At 36.9% G+C, this 18154-nt stretch overlaps 1 non-coding gene across 1 annotated transcript; it reads right to left on the bottom strand.

Annotated features, from left to right (window-relative positions):
* Positions 1-7983: 7983 nt before the first annotated feature.
* LOC147387385 (small nucleolar RNA R71) lies at positions 7984-8090 on the bottom strand. The gene has a single exon (XR_015171622.1). It is a non-coding gene; the product is annotated as a small nucleolar RNA R71 (small nucleolar RNA).
* Positions 8091-18154: the final 10064 nt, after the last annotated feature.

Below are 18154 nucleotides of genomic sequence, written 5' to 3'. Positions count from 1 at the left end.
TTAAATAATAGTATTTCAAACAATAGGACGTCTCAAGAAAAGAAAAGTTGTTGTGGGACACAAAATTATTTTTCTTATGAATTTTTCTAAGATGAAACGAAGTTTGAAGCTATTGGACTGTTGTAATGGGAGGAAAACCACAGCTTTCCTAGAATTTGGTAAGATTATCACTTTTGATAGTTTTTAATTAAAAATTTTAAAAATGTTTTTTCTTTTCTTTGTGGAAAATCTAGTACCCCAAATGTTAAAGTGTCCACTCCACAAGTGGTGCAAAGGCGGAAAATTCGGCAATTTCCCTGGACCCATCTAAGATTCCTTAGACGACCATCCATTATAAGTCTTCCAGAAGAATGTGGCTGAACCTTTCAATTTTTTATTTAGTGTGGCTGGTCTAGTGGATTTTTTAAGACAATCCATGCATGTGGGCTCAATAAACTTTTTATTTTTTCTTATTTTTTTGGTGACGTTGGGAGTATCCCCCCACATTGATGAGACTAAGTCTTTGGAAGTTGGTGGTAAGACCACCTAGACAATGGTTGATACAGGAGCTATGCACAACTTCATTACCCCTGTAGAGGCAAAGCGCCTCAATATCTGACTCGATAAAGATTCAAACCATATGAAAGTTGTAAATTTTCGGATCACTCCTATCCAAGGGTCGGCCAAGTCAGTGTCCATCAAGATAGGCACATGAAGGGGTAAGTTTGATTTGCTTGCAGTTCCTCTCGAGAAGGCTTAGTCTCATCAATGTGGGGGGGGGATACTCCCAACGTCACCAAAAAATTAAAAAAAAATAAAAAGTTTATTGGGCCCACATGCATGGATTGTCTTAAAAAATCTACTAGACCAACCATAGTAAATAAAAAATTGAAAGGTTTAGCCACATACTTTTGGAAGACTTGTAATGGACGGTGGTCTAAGGAATCTTAGATGGGTCCAGGGAAATTGCCGAATTTTCCACCTTTTCACCACTTGTGGATTGGACACTTTAACATTTGGGGTACTAGATTTTCCAAAAAGAAAAGAAAAACATTTTTAGAAATTTTAATTAAAAACTATCAAAAGTGATAATCTTACCAAATTCTAGGAAAGCTAGGAAAGCTGTCATTTTCCTCCCATCACAACAGTCCAATAGCTTCAGACTTCGTTTCATCTTAGAAAATAATCTAAGTCATAAAAGTCTGATGACACTTTATAGTAAATAAAGTTCTTAAGGAAAATAATTTTGTGTAGGAGTGCACATGGTTCGGATTTTGATAAAATTGGAACCGAACCAAACATGATCGGTTCTACAAACTTGGAACCGAACCAATCCAATTACCCTATAGAACCGAACCAATCCAAACCAACCTTGGTTCGGATCGGTTCTCGGTTCTCATACTTTCAAAATAGAAAAACTAGTATTTTTTCTTTCAAAAGAGGAACCCTTTGGATCAGATCATAAATAATGCCTATTTTTAAAATGAAAATGATTTTATAATTAAATTTTAACTGAAATTTGTATAAATTAAAAATTAGAGGAAGCTCAATGAGACTTTAAAAAAAAATTACAATTTTAAAATTGGTATTTTAGATGGATTAGTAAGGAAACTAATCCATAAATAGTAGATTAACGAATCCAAGTCCATATTCATATAGTATATTTCATCTAACAAACATGGCATAAAGGTTATCATAAAAAAAAATCAGGAATCAAACTCTTTGAAAAAGTTTTTTCATAAATGGGTTGATCCATTTAAGAGTTGTGAGAGAGATTTATGTACATTTTTTATAAGTTTTTGTTAGAAAAAAATAGAGGAGATGAAGTTGAAGACTTTGATGAGTTACCTCTTCATAACATACTAACACAGTTGAGAAAAAGAAATAATTAATAGAAACACGAAACTAAGAAAGGGTATATATATATATATATACATACTTCGTATTAGTTCGATTCTCGGATTAGTACGGTTCTATTATATCCTTAATCCAGAACCGAACCAAATCAATCGGATTTTTTTATATACAATTCGCACCCGAACCAAAGCATGCTCAATCCGAACCAATCCAATCCAAAAGACTTCGAATTGGCTCGGTTCTCGGATTTACCCAATCCAATGTGCACCCCTAATTTTGTGTGTCCCACAACAACCTTTTCTTTTCTTGAGATGTAAATCCCTAAAATTTATAGATCTACATCACTATGGCATTCGCTCATAAATTGTCACGTTTTCGTAAAATGCTTGTCGGGCAAGGTGATTGCTTTATACATAAGCTTTTGAGTTGCAATTTTCCCAAGCCTAAAATCAAGAAGTGCATCACACCAAGTTGACATTTGGTGCAATATTATATCAAAGCATTGTGCCCACTGGATCCTATCAAAACTTTATAGTTAAACATACTTAGGCGAGAGTAATATTAGGATGGGTGATCTCCATGGGAAGTCCTCGTGTTGCACCCCATCCTTTAAAGCAGGTGTGAGTTAACTTTTTTTTTATATCGATAAGATGAGGTTATGAAGGGCCCCACCTTAATATATTAAAAAAAGACAAAAGTTAAAAAAAAAAAAAAAAAAAAAAAAACATTCAAATCCTCCAAGAAGATATTATACAGATCCACAGGAACATTCGAAGAATCTATAAAACTTAAATAATCATAAAATGTTTCACTCCTTGCTAACCAATTGACTGTTTTGTTAGATTCTCGCCACAAAAACTCCAACACTACCAATTAAACCTCGCATAGTAGATTTGATCTCTCTGAAGCTTTATGTATCATTGCTTTGAAGCTTGTTTATGTTCGTAAATGGATTTCTTATGTCTGCAAGCTAGATTTTTATTTCTCTTTTCTGTAAATCTTTCAGGTTGTTCCATATAGATTTCTTCATCTAAACTCCCATTTAAGAAAATTATTTTCACATCCATCTAGTGTAACTCTAAATCATAATGAGCCACCAATGCCATAATGATTTTAAATGAGTCATTCTTTGAAACTGAAGAGAAAGTCTAAGTGTAATCAATGCCTTCCTTTTGAGTAAAACCTTTGGCTACAAGTCTGACTTTAAATCGTTCGACATTGCGTTTTGCATCGTGTTTGATTTTAAAGATCCACTTACAACTGACTCTCTTACGTTTCGGAGACAATTCACCAAGTTTCATCCAATCAATCTAGATTCCGTGCTATCCTTTGTTCGTTCATGTTTGTCTCAACGACTTGTGTCCTAGTAGTAGGGACTTGAATTTTAGTAGGGATGATGGCTTATGTCCCATATGCCAACACAAACGGTGTCAGCTGGGTAGCTCTTTTGGGTGTTGTTCAGTATGCGCACAACACGTTATGCAGATCTTCCAACCATTTTCCTTTATGTTCAACTAGTATTTTCTTCAAGTTGTCTAGGATAATCTTGTTGAAGGTTTCTGCCTGTCTGTTTCCTTGTGGATATCTCGGAGATGAATGGAGTGAACGAATCCCATACTCCATGTAATACAACTGTGCTAGGCCTCCCTTAAACTGTGTTCTATTGTTTGAAATTAGTACGTAAGGGATTCCGAAGTGAGTTATGATATGTTCCCATGTAAACTTGATAACCTCTTCCTCCCTGATCCGAGTAAGGGGATTAGCTTCTACCTACTTGGTGAAATAGTCTGTTGCCACCAAGATAAACAATTTACCCCTTTTTCCCTGAGGTAGGAATCCGATAATATCCATTCTCCAAGTGGAGAAAGGCTTGGGACCTTTATTGGGTGAAGCTCGTTAGTAGGTTGCAGATTCAAACGGGCTTACTTCTAGCACTTGTCACATATCCTGACATACTTCTTGCAATCCTCCTACAACCTCGCCCAAAAGTAGCATTGAGTTACTACTTTGTTTGCAAATGACCGCCCTCCTAAATGATTTCTGCATATTCCTTCGTGTATTTCTACCATCACAAGCTTGGATTCTTCAAGAGGGTCACCCACATGATATCTTTTTTAGTTCCCCCTTAACGAGTGTATACCTTCCGATCTTATAAAGGAGATTTATACCCTTTTTCTTGTCCAAAGGAAAAATCTTTGTTAAGAGGTATTCTACGTATTTCTACATCCATCCTAATGACCTACTGAATTGCAAACACTCTTTATCCTGGCAGTCAATACATGCCCTTTGCTGGTATTCCACTAGAATCGTTCGTATTTTTGAATTTTCGAGCATCGAGGCGATAAATGCTAATAAATCTACATGCCTATTTTTATCCCTTGGAATCCTATTTATTTTTACCTCGATGAACCAACTACACTCTTTTCTTACCGTTTCCAAGTGCTTCGCCATCTGCTCATCCTTTGCGTCATAGTTTCCGTTGCATTGATTTGTGACTAGCTGCGAGTCTGTAAACACCACTAGTCTGCTGATCTTGAGGTCTTACATCATTTTGAGCCCGTTTATGATAGCTTCATATTCTACTTCATTGTTTGATGCCCCATACTCGAGTTTTAATACTTTCTCGATTCTGTTATTGCTCGGGGTTACCAGTACAATCCCAACACCTGAACCGAAGTAATTTGATGATCCGTCAATGAACATCATCCACCTTGCTTCTTTACTCCATGCCTCTACCTCCTCTACCATTTTATATTCTTCTTCCTCCTCTTCCCAACCCGGATATTTGATCGAGAAGTTTATTAGGAAATCTACCAGCACCTGTCCCTTCAAAGTTGTTCGTCCCTCGAACTGCAAATCGTATTCCCCAAGAGTTATTGTCCATCTTGCCATCTGCTTGGATTTATCCGACTTATACATTATATCCTTCAAGGGATGCTCAGTTATCACTTGGATTCGGTGTGACAAAAAATAAGGTTAGAGCTTGTGGGCTGAGTAAACTAATGACAAGCCGACCTTCTCGGTATTCGTATACCTAACGTCTGATGGGCAAGCGTCTAACTGACATAATAGATAGGGTATTCTCGTCCGGGGTCTACCTTGAAAAGCACCTAGCTTATGGACAATGTAGTGGATGTCAAGTAGATTACCAACTCCTCCCCTTCTTTTGGAGTGCTGAGGATGGGTGTCTATCCCAAGTGTTTCTTCAAGTTGCAGAAGGCTACCTCGCACACTTCATTCCATACAAATCCCTTTCCCCTTTTCAATAAGTTGAACAACGGATGGCATCTGTTTGAAACTAGAGAAATGAACCGGTTCAAGACGGTTATCCTTCCTGCTAAAGTTTGCCCTTATTTCAGACTTTTTGGATTCAACATCTCAACCAAAGATTGGACTTGGTCAAAGTTTGCTTCAATGCCTCTCTTGGTAACAATATGCCCGAGGAACTTCCCAGAAGATACCCCGAATACATACTTCTTTGGGTTTAGCTTCATCTGATACCCTCTTCGGCGCTCGAACGTCTCCTCGACGTCCTTTAGGTGGTCATCTGCTCTTTTGCTCTTAACTAATAGGTCATCGATGTATACTTCAACCGTCCTTTCGATCATATCCTTGAACATTTTTGTTACTAGCCTCTGATAGGTCACTTCTACATTCTTTAGACCAAATGGAATAATTTTGAAGTAGAACAACCCTTATTCGGTCATGAATGCCGTTCTTTCTTGGTCCTATGTTGCCTAAGCGATTTGGTTATACCCTGAACATCCATCCATGAATGATATTCTCTCATGTCCTGAGGTGGCATCTACCAGTCTATTGATCCTCGACAAGGGGAAGTTGTCTTTTGGGCAGGCTTTATTAAGGTGAGTGAAATCAATGCAAACTCTGACCCTTTCGTCCTTTTTTGGCACGGCGACTATATTTGCTACCTACTCAAGGTACTCAACTTCTCTGATGAACCCTACTTTTAAGAGTTTGCTAATTTCCTCATTCACCTTCTGCCTTAGGAGTAGTGACAATCTCTTTGGCTTCTGCTGAACTGGCTAGAACGTTTAAATGGTGACACGTGACAAAGGGATCTATTCCAAACATTTCCTCAAAAGACCACACAAACATGTCCTTGTTAGCTCTCAACAACTATATCGGCATATCCCGTTTGGGTTGCAGTAACATTGCTCCGATGTTAACAAATCATTCTGATGAGTAGGTTTTATACCTACGAATTAACCACTTTTAAATATAATATTTTGTTAATTTTAGAGTCTTTTAGTTGTTTTTATTTAAGTTTAGCTAGTTTTATACTTTTTATGTGATTATATGTTTTTATTTGATTTTTATGCTTATTTTACAGATTAGGAACAATATGGAACATTGGGATAGGTGCATACGTTTAGGAGAAATTCTGACTCCAAATTGGTTCACTCTCGGAAGAAGGAAGCTAAGCATACAAGCTAAAAAGTCTTCAAGCCGCAGCTTGATAGAAAATGAGGCCGCGGCGGGAATTCAAGAATGGCATAACAGAAATATAAAAGTACAAGCCGCGGCATGATATATTGGGAGGCCATGGCCTGCTTACGTTTCCAGCTTTACACGTTAATTTGTGGTGACCGAATTAGAGACGGATTTTGGGACTCTTAAACCCTAATGACTCCATATCTATAAATAGGAAAGTTTAACCCTTATTTGGGGACAGAAGTTTTGGGGTTTTTCTTGGAGGCAGAAGATTGAGAAGGAGGACGGGAATTGGAGATCGGCTCTTGAGTTTTATCTTCTTTAATTTTAACTCTTCTCTTAATTTTGTAATCTAAGAATGACTAAATACTTTTGTGATTTTGTTTTTCTTTTCAATGAAGAACTAATTTCTATTCTAGGGTTATAATGGAACCCATTCATGATATTTGATTAGTTTTCTTTCTTTCTTCTATGATCCCACATGTGATTGTTTATTCTATCCAATGTTTAATGCGATTTGATTAACTGATCATTGATTGAATTGATTTGGTGAACCTAATAATATCGACAGAGTTATTTTGTGTTCATGACCTAGATAGATTAACATATGCTAATTTGAGATAGGAATATACTCAGGTTGCATGTGCATTCCTTATGAGAACTTATTCTTAATGAATTCTTCTTGATTTGATTCTCATAGGCATATAGGGAATTAGTCTAGAAGGGTATTTTTACATGACCATCGAAAGAGGCTTGTAGAGAATTTAGTGTTCTTGGATGACAATCATAGTGGATTAATTTATCATAGAGGGAAGGAGAATTAAATCAAGTGGATTGTTTGGGGGAAATTATAAACCTAGATTTTATCACTCATTGATTTTAAATCTGCAAGTTTATTTTCTCTGTTAGTTTTCTCGTTTAGTCTTAAATCCTATTTTTACTTTTGTTTGAATAAAATTAGATTGAGATAAATTGGTAATTAATAATAGATTGTAATTTAGTCTCTGTGGGAACGATACTTTCTTATCACTTTATTACTTGTTTCGATACGTATACTTGCGTGCGTAAATTTAGACAACAAGTTTTTGGCGCCGCTGCCGGGGACTAATTTATTAATCTTTTTGTTAATATTAATTCAATCATATTTGATTTTAGACCAATTTTTTTTTTATTTTGTAGGTGTTTGGCTAGTGTATGCGTAGTACAGGGAATTCAGAGCTTGTTCCTTTGGATTTTGAGATCGAGAAAACTTGTCGAAGAAATAGAAAGAATAAGCGAGAAGCTTCTCAACACCATACAATGGCCGACCAAACTAATGGTAATGAAGGTCCTAAGTCTATGCGGGACTATGCTGTTCCATTAATGGATGGGATTCACACTAGTATTCGTCGTCCAACGATACAAGCCAACAATTTTGAACTCAAGCCGGCTACTATTCAGATGGTACAAGTATCTCAGTTTGGGGGTTCACAGGTTGAAGACCCCAATGCACATTTAGCTAATTTTCTAGAGATATGTGCTACGTTTAAGTATAACGGTGTTGATGATGATGCCATCCGACTGCGATTATTTCCATTCTCATTGAGGGACATGGCAAAGAATTGGTTGAACTCATTGCCAAGGGAATCTATTACCACTTGGGATGACTTGGCGAAAAAGTTCCTTGCTAAATATTTTCCACCGTCAAAAACTGCAAAGTTGAGGAATGATATCACTACTTTCGTGCAGTCGGACAGTGAATCTCTTTATGAAGCTTGGGAGAGGTACAAAGATTTACTTCGGAGATGTCCTCATCATGCTTTACTGGAATGGTTGATCATCCAAATTTTCTACAATGGGTTGGTTGGATCTATTAGAACGATTGTTGATGCTGCAGCAGGTGGATCTCTTATGGCGAAGACATTTGAGGATGGGTATAATTTATTGGAGGAGATGGCCTCTAACAACTTCCAACACCATACAGAGAGGATGAATCCAAGAAGAACAGCAGGAGTGCATGAATTAGATATTCTTACGGCTTTGACTGCTCAAGTGGCATCCCTATCTAAGAAAATTGATTCATTTGGAGTTCATGCTATTCAAACTCCTACCGTTACATGCGAGATTTGTGGAGACAATCATTCGGGAGATATGTGCCCTAATAATCCAGAATCTCTCAATTTTGTTGGTAGTAGGCAGAATAACTCATACTCTAACTATTACAATCCGGGCTGGAAAAATTATCCGAATTTCTCATGGAGTAATAATAATCAAGTTGAGGCCTCTTCATCTGCAAAGCCCATGTTTCAACCAAGTTATCATCCTAAAGCTCTCCCTAGAAAAAATAAGCCTTCTTTGGAAGATCTAGTACATCAGATGGGAGCCAACACTAATCAGTTCATGACAAACACTAATCAATTTATGACAGAGACTAGAACTCAACTCCAAAGCCAAGCAGCTTCTATTCAGAATATAGAAATTCAGTTGGGTTAGCTTGCTTCAACAATTAATAACCGTCCTCAAGGAACCTTACCTAGCAATACAGAGACTAATCCAAAAAGAGATGGTAAGGAGCACTGCAATGCTATCACATTGAGGAGTGGAAAAGAGTTGAATGATGTTGTCAAGGAACCAGATGTTTTAGTGGCAGAAGAAACAGTCTCTAAAGAGAAGGGTGAGCAAGAGAAAGAAACTACAAACCAAGATCATAACAAGCCGGGCTTAAAAATATTACTCATTACAACCCACCCCCACCATTTCCTCAACGTTTCAAGAAACAAAAACATGACGAGCAGTTTGCAAAATTTCTAAATATCTTCAAGAAGTTGCATATTAATATCCCATTCGCTGAAGCTTTAGAGCAAATGCCAAGTTATGCCAAGTTTTTGAAAGATATCTTAACTAAAAAGAGGCGATTGAGTGAATTTGAAACAGTGGGTTTGACTGAAGAGTGCAGTGCTATCATTCAAAGGAAACTTCCAGCAAAGCTTAAGGATCCAGGGAGCTTCACTATACCATGCACAATAGGTAACCACTTCTCTGGTAGAGCTTTGTGTGATTTGGGAGCTAGTATTAATCTAATGCCACTGTCTATATTTCAAAAATTGGGATTGGGAGAAGCCAGGCCTACTACTGTAACACTCCAATTAGCGGATAGATCACTAAAGTATCCAAGGGGAAAAATTGAAGATGTGCTTGTTAAGGTTGACAAATTTATATTCCCTGTGGATTTTATTGTTCTTGATATGGAGGAGGATAAGGATGTTCCAATCATTCTTGGCAGACCATTCTTAGCCACAGGCAGAACTCTTATTGATGTGCAAAAAGGAGAGCTTACTATGAGAGTTCAAGATCAAGAGGTGACGTTTAATGTTTTCAAAGCTACAAAGTTTCCCACTGAAGAGCCTGACGATTGCTATAGAATTGATGCAGTGGACACATGTGTTCGACATGACCATGAAAAAATACTCCCATTTAACCAGCTTGAATTAGCAATCATTAATACTTACAATGAGAAAGATTTTAAGTATTTTGAGTTGGTAAAATACTTGGAGGCTGCACCAAAATTCTCTCGTTCTAAACCAGAATTTGAGTTGTTAGAAGTATCACCATTATGTTCTCATTTGAAGCTGTCAACTCAAGAATCATCATCATTAGAGCTCAAGTATCTTCCTAGCCATATAAGGGAGTTGCGAGATTACAAGAAAGCATTGGGATGGTCCATAACGGATATTAAGGGGATTTATCCTTCTACCAGCATGCAGAAAATCCGTATGGAGGAATATCATAAGCCTTTTATTGAGTACCAACGTCGACTTAACCCAACCATGAAGGAGGTGGAGATCTATGATGTGTGGAGAATTGATCGTCAAAAATTCACCATCACTCTAGCAAATTTGACGTGATTTCAGAGAAAGTCAGGCTGAAGACTTTAAAACAAGCGTTTCTTGGGAGGCAACCCAAGTGTTCTAAACTCTTTCTCCATTTATTTTGATTTTCATTATTCTTCGTTAATTTTTGTTTATTTCAAAAAAAAAAAAAAAAAAAAAAAGTTATTTAGTTTGCTTTTATATTTAGAATTCTTCTTAATTTTATTATGTTGTGTTGAAACATGTTGGGAGTATCTAAGCAAATCAACCACATTAGCAACATGGCACAAGTCATTGGCAGCACATATTTTAATAGCAGAAGCCTTTCTTCAATCCCAATTGCTACATCTAAAACAGACAGCAGTTCTGATCTTACAGTTCGAAGATGCCATGGCTTAACTCTTTTTAGGCCAAGGCATTAGTCCGTGGCAGAACTGATCAGAAATATTAAAATGGAGGCCATGGCTTAACTCTTCTCAGGCCAAGGCATTAGTCCGTGACAGAACTGATCAGCAACATAAAAAGGCGGGCCACGGCATGATATTCTAACAGACCTCGGCCCGAACTCATACCCACATAGAAAAGGGTTATACTTGCCCTACTATTTCTATTATTACCCAATTTCACAACCAACAGTCTCTTCGTGCCTCAACGATAGAAAACTCTTCATCTTTCTCTCTCTCTTCTCCAGCATTATTCTTATATCTCCCTCTCAATATCCAAGGGTGGCTAAAGAGAGATCAAATCCATGAGTACGACTTCACCAAATTTGAACGGATCTTCCAACTACTCTCTTTGCCAATTTGACCAAATCAAGTGAAGCACCATCAGGTTTTGTCTGTAAGTCTTACATTCAATTAACCTATGTTGCATATTGTGAATAAATATTTGATTATTTGGATTGAAAAATTCAAGTTTTGATTACACTTGTGGTTGTTTGAGAGTGTTTGATGGATTTAATCGATGATTGATGTTGAGTGATTGATGTTGGAATGGGTGTGTGGATTGTTTGATTGGTGGAGTACTATGTGCTGCAATATGTACGGTCCTTTGTGACAGTAGCTGGTATTACTAAATTTTGGAGAGATCATTAAATTTTTGTGCATACCAGGTGTTTGTGAAAAATTCAATGACAATAAGAGAGGTTGGGAAGGTTAAGTTGCTGAAAAGTTTGGGGGTTGTTTTATATACATGGTGCTTGCTGGATATAATTGAGTGTAGTTGCTATACTTGTCACTTCGACTGTGGGTGATTGGGTTACTATTACTTATTGTGGAGTCGTGATTTTTAACCACCGATTGAGAAAAGTAACAGAACACGAACTTCAACATTTCATCACTACCACCAGGACTGCATGATAATAACAATGAAGATGGCGCGGATGATGCTGATGACTCCTGACCGCCAATAAATATTTCAGGGAAGTTCTTTCACCTACCTTTTGATTCTAATTGATTACATTGGGGACAATGCAATAACTAAGTTTGGGGGTGTGCATAGTATTTTTCTGAAAATTTTTCTTTAATTTTTGTGTTTGCTTTCATGTGTTTAAGTTTAGGTTTGGCGTGTTTAAGTTTAGGTTTGGCATGTTTAAGTTAGTTTTAATTTCTATTCTTAAAAAAAAAAATAAAAATTTATTTTGTGATGACTTTTGCTTGATAATCTGCAGCCAATGATAATGATTTTGATTTAGTACATACATGATTCTTAGAAAATGATGGAGGTTTAACTTGTCTGTGTGCTTAACTCTGATGAAATTCATCCTTATTTTGAACTCTTTTACATTGAGTTTATAATCTTGATGCACTTGGTTGTTTGATACACTTGGAGAATGTTTATGCTTTTGAAAGTAATCCATGATCTCAATGAACTCTAGAACTTATTTGATTGTTACTCGAGGCGAAATCCTAGGTTGCACTTGATTAGGGACATGATTTAGGCCATTCTTGGATCGATTGAGCCTTTTAAGCTTACCTATGTTGATTTTATCACAAGTCTTCCCCATTGAGCCTTGTTTCCAATTTTCTTTGGCACCCACAACTCTAACCAAGCCTTTTTGTCTAATTTTTCCAAGATTTGACCCATCACCTCTTAGGCATATTGATTGCTACTGGATAATTTTGAGCTATGCAAATAAGGGTTGAAGGTGAAGTTCATGGAATGTGGAAGGCAAAGTTTCAAGAATATTTAGTTGAGGGTTCGGAAATACTTATGTTGAAAAAAAAAAAAAAAAAAAATTTATTACTACATCCCTTCTTGTAAAAGAATGCATTGAATCAGATAAGTTTGGGGGTGCAGTGGCTATATAAAAAAAAATGGTGAATAAAAGGTTGTCAAGGGAATGAAGTGAGAATGAAGTGAAACAAGATTGAAATGCGGAGTGACTTGATGTTGAAATGTAAGTTTGTGCTCTGTGAGAATCCTAAGAGATTGATGTGTTTAAGGGGTGATCTAGCCACAAAATTTTCTTTTATCCTACCTTTAACCTAGCCATACATTACAAGCCGAGTTAAAGTCCTATTGATTCTTGATTGAGTGACAACCTACATTAGTGGAGAATAGCATGAAAAGTAAGCCTATGGAGTTCATCAATTTCAATATCTAGAGATCATCTGTGTTTACTCTTGATTGCATAAACTGATTTGAGTTGAAAACTGATTAAGTGATAAGGGGTTATTTGCACATATGTGGATGGTTCAAGGTGAGGTTGAATGACATTTGGGTTGAAAATCTAGACTGTTTCAATTTCTAAAGTTTTCTTTTGAATTGTGAAATTTGTACAATCTTTGATGCAAGTGTGGAGAATCAACCTATTATCATCACTTGTGTTTTCTTTATTTTAGATTTCTTTCCCTTAGTTAGTTTTTTTTCTTTGTTTTTGTTTTGCTCGAGGACTAGCAAAATGTTAAGTTTGGAGGTATTTGATGAGTAGGTTTTATACTTACGAATTAACCACTTTTAAATATAATATTTTGTTAATTTTAGAGTCTTTTAGTTGTTTTTATTTAAGTTTAGCTAGTTTTATACTTTTTATGTGATTATATGTTTTTATTTGATTTTTATGCTTATTTTACAGATTAGGAACAATATGGAACATTGGGATAGGTGCATACGTTTAGGAGAAATTCTGACTCCAAATTGGTTCACTCTCGGAAGAAGGAAGCTAAGCATACAAGCTAAAAAGTCTTCAAGCCGCAGCTTGATAGAAAACGAGGCCGCGGCGGGAATTCAAGAATGGCATAACAGAAATATAAAAGTACAAGCCGCGGCATGATATATTGGGAGGCCATGGCCTGCTTACGTTTCCAGCTTTACACGTTAATTTGTGGTGACCGAATTAGAGACGGATTTTGGGACTCTTAAACCCTAATGACTCTATATCTATAAATAGGAAAGTTTAACCCTTAGTTGGAGACAGAAGTTTTGGGGTTTTTCTTGGAGGCAGAAGATTGAGAAGGAGGACGGGAATTGGAGATCGGCTCTTGAGTTTTATCTTCTTTAACTTTAACTCTTCTCTTAATTTTGTAATCTAAGAATGACTAAATACTTTTGTGATTTTGTTTTCTTTTCAATGAAGAACTAATTTCTATTCTAGGGTTATAATGGAACCATTCATGATATTTGATTAGTTTTCTTTCTTTCTTCTATGATCCCACATGTGATTGTTTATTATATCCAATGTTTAATACGATTTGATTAACTGATCATTAATTGAATTGATTTGGTGAACCCTAATAATATCAGCAGAGTTATTTTGTGTTCATGACCTAGATAGATTAACATATGCTAATTTGAGATAGGAATATACTCAGGTTGCATGTGCATTCCTTATGAGAACTTATTCTTAATGAATTCTTCTTGATTTGATTCTCATAGGCATATAGGGAATTAGTCTAGAAGGGTATTTTTACATGACCATCGGAAGAGGCTTGTAGAGAATTTAGTGTTCTTGGATGACAACCATAGTGGATTAATTTATCATAGAGAGAAGGAGAATTAAATCAAGTGGATTGTTTGGGGGAAATTATAAACCTAGATTTTATCACTCATTGATTTTAAATCTGCAAGTTTATTTTCTCTGTTAGTTTTCTCGTTTAGTCTTAAATCCTATTTTTACTTTTGTTTGGATAAAATTAGATTGAGATAAATTGGTAATTAATAATAGATTGGTATTTAGTCTCTGTGGGAACGATACTTTCTTATCACTTTATTACTTGTTTCGATACGTATACTTGCGTGCGTAAATTTAGACAACACATTCCCTGTTGGTGTCGAGGTCTACTTGTTTTACTTCTTCGACTTCTATTGCCCGTTCTCCCCGTGGTTCATTCTGTAATTGCTATAACTGCTCCTCTTCGACGGATGGCTCATTTCTCTTCTTCTAGGACTCAGTTTCGTGACACTTTCCTGGTTTTAGTGCCAAGTTAAAACACCTTTGTGCCATTTTCTAGTTGTATCGAATTTCTATCACACCATTTTTGCTCGGGAACCGAATTGTCTTATGGTAAGTTGACGGAACGACCTTCATCTCGTATATCCATCTCCTCCAAAGAGTGGCATTATACATCGAATCTGCCTCGATTACTATGAACCTCTTCATGACCACCTTTGTTCCCACTACTACAGGGAGAATGATTTCTCCTACGGAGCTGCTTGGAGAACCATTGAATCCGAACACGGTTGACTAGGTTGGAGATAGACTCTCCGAGATTCTCATCTTCTTTACCGGAACTAGGAAAAGGATGTCTACCACGCTCCCAATGTCTACTAGAATTCTTCTTAGGTCTACGTTTTCGATCGAGAGCACTATGATGAGCGCATCTTGATGAGGCATAGCCGTCCCTTGCATGTCGTCCTTTGTGAAATCTATCGCCTACTCCCTCGTTGTTGGGTTCAACCTCCTCGCCATACTCACTCTCAAGGTAACCTGGTTTACACCAACTTCGCGGATCTTCATTACTCTCACCCTGGCTCGATGCCTAGACTATCTATCTGACTCGTGTACCCCCATGATAGTGTGCACCACTCTGCGTCCCTCATGTTCGTGTTGTCTTTCTCCTCCAGTCTGTTGAGGTGGTGGTTTTTTAGTCTCTTCCCTCTGGGTCTTTAACCATCCTCTGCCTGTAGAGGCCACATACCTCCTGAGCTTCCCGTCCTCGACCATATCTTGTATGATATGTCGCATTCTGTAGCAATCCTTGGTAGGATGGTCTTTTGCTCCATGGTATTCACAGTAAGGTTTTCCCGACTTCCCTCGATAGTCTTGAGATGGCTATATGAAGTCGGGATCATTGCATATGTGCCTCAATATCACCTACAATTTTTTTCGTTGAGTAGTGTATATACTCATCTTCTTTTCCATCTCGACTGTTCCTTCGGATCCTATCATCTTTTCTTGCTACCCCCATCTCTTAGGTCCATTGTCACTTTCGGGGTATCCTGTCCTCCTGTGCTGTTAGCAACTGTCTTGTGCTTCCTATCCTCTACTTTTCATTGACTCTTCCACCAAGATGTACTTATCTACTTTCACATAGAGATTCTCAAGTCATGAGGGGTCAAATTTTATCAACGACTCATGCAACCATGTCCCAGGGATGATTACTGTTATGTAAGATGGACAAGCAGTCTCCTCATCCATTCCTTCAACGGTTATTGCCTTTGTTCGGAATTGGGTAACAAAGGAGCGTATATTTTCACCGACTTCTTACCGCAAATTGAAAAACGTATTTACTCTGACTCTCTTCTTACGCAAATGGACAAATTGCTCAATGAATATTTCCTCTAGCTCAGAAAAACTTTCTATCGACCCAACTTTTAGTCTTTGGAACCATGACATAACCCCGTGCCTTAGAAAGGGCGGGAAGAGTTTGTAGAGTAAAGAATCATCGTTTTGGTACAAGACCATTTGACTCCTATAGTGGAGGATATGGTCCATGGGATCTCTCATTCCATTGTAAGTCTAGAACTTTGGTGAGGGAAATGCTCTCGGAAGGTTGGAATTCATTATCGCTGGCGAGAACAACATACCCCTCAGTTCCCGAATTGCATTCTGAGCCTTTTGACCAAGGGCCCTCCCTTGAGCGAGTTCCTCATCCATTTTTCTCAACATCTTTTCAACTTTTTACCTAGTCATAGGATCCCAAGCTTCGGAACTTCCTTGTCGTGTTCTTACTGTAGCAGAATCCAAAGTGTAATCAGCCTCAATTTTCCTTGTTGTACGGAACGTATGTCTCTGACTTCTTTCCCCCTCTGAGCCTCCTCCCGTTTCAGTTCCCTTGCCCAGCCTCTATTTGAGATCTTCGTTTTCCTTTCATATTACTGTAATCTCGTTATCCTGTTTCTCCAATCCTCTGCGCATCTCCTCCCTCATTTCTAGTAACAAATGATACATCACAAGCATTGGATCATGCGATGATGGAGGTGGATCTGCTGGTAAGGGATTTGATGATTCTCCAAATCCTTCTCCTCTATCCCTTACCATGTTGGTCATTTTTCTCCTTGAAAGATTCTCACAAACGGCGTCAAATTGTAGATGTAGATTTTAGCTCTACTTCAAGATCTTCCTAAGGAACTCCCAGCTTGGTGGACGGCCTGCAATGAGACCACTCCGACAATCAAGTTAGAATTAGTGTCAAGCTAATAAGAAGTTCTCTGGGAAGAGTTTTTCTAATCTTTATTGGGATGTGCAACTAAAAAACCCCCTTGATCCGCGGGTTGCGGATCCCTTTTTTTGGGTTTGGGAGTCGCCACCTAGTTTTTAGGTTTATGAACCTAATCATGACTCTAAAAAAATAAATAACACTAATTTACGAAAATGAAATTACGGGTCCCGGGATCACGTTACGGGGTTGGAAGGTGTTAGGCACCAATCCCGTCCGACAAACGCCGGTCTCTACTTTATCCCAAATTACACTACATTGCAAAATAAACCTAAAAATTAAGATAAAAAAGAAATAAAAATAATTACCTGGTGGATTACGATGGTTCCTTCAATACTAGCGGAGAGTGTCCTTGCTATTCCTCTATCACTGGATCTGTTTCTGATCTCCAAGTTGAAGTATCTTTTTTCTAGATCTGAGTGTTTTTTATGTTTTCTAAAGATTTTTTATATGTTTTTGAAAGGTTTATGAGAGTTTTTTCAAATAAAAACTTGGGTTTGGATGATAGGGTTAGGACTTCAAAATTAGGGTTTAGAGAAGGGTAGAGAGACTTTTTGATCTACTTTTTCTAGGATTTATTTTAACCTACAAGATTGGATTGTGGATGTTTCTATTTATAGATTTTTTGGAAGAGTTGGTGTTTAATTAGGTTTCTTTTAGATAAGGTGAATTAGGATTTTGACTTAAATCTTATTTGATTGACTAGGTTTATTTAGATTAGGGTTTTAATTAGGGTTTTGATTTAAGTCTTATTTGATTGATTAGGTTTCTTTAGATTATGATTTTAATTCTTATGTACAATTAAAGAATATATTTTTAATTTTTGCATAACCCCCCTTAATTGTATTTTAATTCTTTAGGCCCTCAGATGGAGTGATCTTTTAATAAATATCAGGGGCTCCACTTGAATAAGTAGGCAACCATCAACAATTTTGCTTGAGGGCTTGATTGATTAATTTTCTTAGTTCAGATTTTTAAATTAATTTTACTAAGATTTCACTTTACGTTAATTAATATTTTATTTATTAATTTAGAAATTTAAAATTTTTTAAATTGAAAAATTATCGTTTTGCCCCTGAAGAGATCTTTTGCATTTCAGGTCGTTTTTCGATGTTCTGGGATGTTTTGGAATCGATTTTTCGTAAGAAATTTGATGGGATTATCGGTTTGTATTACTTATGAAATTTTTGTATGAAATAATTGTGAGTCTTATGAGGGGCATTTTCGTAATTTTATCGAATTTGGTGAAAATTGACGAAATTATTTATTTGATTTCAACTTGTTATTTTATGTGTTTGAAAGGATTTTTCTAAGCGTAATGTGGGCTCTAAGGATGTTTTGATGTTGGGGGTATTTTGG

Source organism: Akebia trifoliata, chromosome 13, assembly GCF_017979445.1.
Source record: "Akebia trifoliata isolate Shusen 1 chromosome 13, ASM1797944v1, whole genome shotgun sequence".
In the NCBI taxonomy this organism is placed as follows: domain Eukaryota; kingdom Viridiplantae; phylum Streptophyta; class Magnoliopsida; order Ranunculales; family Lardizabalaceae; genus Akebia; species Akebia trifoliata.
The sequence above is the reverse complement of the archived record's forward strand: the minus strand, read 5'-3'. Positions and strand labels throughout refer to the sequence as shown.